We start from the raw sequence: 2,795 nt of genomic DNA, 5'->3' as shown, positions 1-2,795 counted from the left end.
TGCCCCACACTGCCATTTTTCCCCTAGCACCGTGGACTGACTGAGGTTCCCAGACTTGGCCGATGCCATTTGGGGTTACACTTGGCCTCCTCCCACACTGAGGCCCAAGTCCCTCACTTCCCCGGGCCCAGAGGTTCAGTAGCCCTGTGACGTCTCCTGAGGCCCCCGGAGGATTCCAGCTAGGCCCAGGTGTACCCTGTGGGAGGTGGGTGGAGGGGCTGGGGCAGCATCCCACTTGCTCGCTCCATCTTTCTTCCCCAACCAGTTAGACCAGTGTAGACTTCGGCTTTCCCTTGCCACCGCCGGCAGACCTGCTGAGGTGCTGATCCTGGCCAGCAGCCTACTAAGGCCAGAACTGAGCATGACAAATGCAACAAGGCTGTGGTGGCCATGTTTTGTGTCCCCTTTCCCAGAGCTGCTCGTGCCTCGGAGGCCAGCTCGTGAATGCACTGCACACACACACCCCCGGGGGCAAAGAAAGGCTCTGCAGGGAGGTGTCTGGCTGCAGGGTGGGGGCCAGGGCAGGATGGGAAAGCAGAAGGCTGCTGCCTCCCCGGGTTCCTGGGGCCTGGCCAGAGGAGGAAGAGGAGAGGCGCAGACCCCTTACAGCACCCTGTCAGCCCAGTCGGTGAGAAAACGACTCTTCACGAATGCCCGTGACCTTCTGGACAGTGTGCTGGAGGTGTAACCCCCTATGGGTGACGTGACTGTGATTCCAGGCCCAGAGAGGTCGAGGGATCTGATGCAGGCCCCAGAGCCAGGCATTGGGCCCCGGCGGCTGTGCCCCTGAGCCTCACCAGGGAGGAGCAGCCCTGGGATCGCACTGGGGTGCCTCCTTAATGGGACCTCCTGACTGGTGTTTCTTCGATCAAGTTAGCTTCATGATGCCTATGTCAAAGGACCTGATAAGTGGAGGGCAGTGAAAGCCCTTTGCAAACTAAAGTTCCAAAGAATTATTTTCTCTCTTGCTGAAGTTGATGCAAAAATGCCAGAGGATAGCCAGACTGGCAGGTGTGCAGAAAAGGCGGGCCAGTCTTCCCGGTGCCCCGGTCCTGCCCCACCTCCCATCTCCCCATCATGCCTCTCTCCTCTGGCCTCCCTTTCCCAGGCTTCAGGGCCCTAGGCAGCCTTCTAAAAGGCCTACCGGAGGCGCCTGGCTGGCCACTCTGGATCTCCAGGTCGAGTTCGAGCCCCACATTGGGCTTAGAGCTTACTTTTAAAAAAGAAAAAAAACGAAGAGGGGGAGCCAGGCCACCGGGAGTCCAGCCCCGCGCCCGAGCGGGCGGCCTCCTCTCCGACCGGCAGGTGGCAGCACCCGCCCGGGTTGGGGTCGGGCCCGCGCGGCGGGCGCTCGCAGAGCAGTTACTAACTTTCCCCCGGTCGCGCTCCGGCCTCCGCTCCGGAACCGCGGGCGCCTCAGATCCCCCGCCCCGCGGCTGCGGCGGGAACGCGGACGCGCCGCCTGGCCCCGGGCGCTAATTAAAAAGCTGTGCGGCTCGCCGCGTCCTCTTTGCAGGAGCTGCGGGCCCCGCGTGCTCCTGGCGCCGCGGGGCGGAGGGATGTGTCCCCATCCCACCCTCGCGAGGATGACCGGCCCGGGACCCTGGCCTCCTACCCTCCAGTCGCGCGCTCGGGCCCCCGCGCTCCATTCCCGGACTCTGGGCCTTACCCACCCCGCGGAGCAGCAGAGACACCTGCCACGGCCTCTCGGCCTCTCGGCGGGGGCAAGGGGACAGGCAAGGCCCCTAAACCGCCCCCATCCCCAGGCCCGGGCTGGCCCTAGCATAACTAGCAGAGCTTTACAGTTTACCAAGCACTTTCACGCAGTCATCTTCTTGAAATCTGCCAACTCGGTGAAGGAGTGAAGGAAGCAGGGCTAGAATTTATGGTTGAGCCCCGGGGCCCAGGTAACCAACAGGCACAATCACCAAGCTTCTGGACTCCCCGGGACATGCCCCTCCCACTACCTGCACTGCCTCATTAATTACACCTTGACTCTTTGTCTAGGAGTTGCTGTCAACTTCTTCAGATGCCCAGCCTCTTCCTTTCCTGGGGGAGGTTGAAGGGAGGGGCGGGGGGGGGCGGTTTGGGATTCTCCATAATGAGCCTCCTTGGCTAGAACCTGGATGGAGAGGGACGGCCATGTCTGCTAAGTGCCCCCTAGTTCTCACAAAGGCACATTAGTTCAGGAAAAACCAGTCCCAGGGGCAGGAGAGGGAATGGGGTGACAGTGGTGACCCGAGGCCTCGGGGCCACGTAGAGCCAGGTAGGGGAGACCCCCAGAGATGGCAGAAGAGAAGGAGCGCAATGCAAGGGGTGGGGAGGCACTTTGGGCCGCTCTCCCGCTCCTTTCCAAGAGAGGTGGTGGCCCCTCTGGCTCACCCACAGAGCTGAGGCTGCACCCAGCGGGGGCCCAAAGAGCCTCCTCCCTTCGCTCCCCACCCGCCCCTCCCCATCACTCAGATTCCAATACAATTTCCAGCTAACCAGCATGTCGATAGAACAAGTCGGGCAGCCGGATTGCTGGCCAATTACAGGAAATCATTCTGCTCCACAGCTCAGCGCCCAGGGAGAGAAGGGAGGGAGGGAGGGAGGGATTGGGCGGGAGCCGGCGCCCAGCTTGCAGGCTGGAAAGCGGTCTGGCTTCAGCAGAGGAGTACTGCAGCCCCTAGGAGGGACTGGGGTGGGAGAGCAGGGGTGGATGGGGAGGCTTCTGAGGGTGGTCCAGCCGGGGCTCTTCCTCATCCTTACACTAAGCTCTGCATCCAGCTTCTCTGTAATAAAGACTGATGCTC

Source organism: Halichoerus grypus, chromosome 2, assembly GCF_964656455.1.
Source record: "Halichoerus grypus chromosome 2, mHalGry1.hap1.1, whole genome shotgun sequence".
Classification (NCBI taxonomy): domain Eukaryota; kingdom Metazoa; phylum Chordata; class Mammalia; order Carnivora; family Phocidae; genus Halichoerus; species Halichoerus grypus.
Note: the sequence above shows the minus strand (reverse complement) of the source record.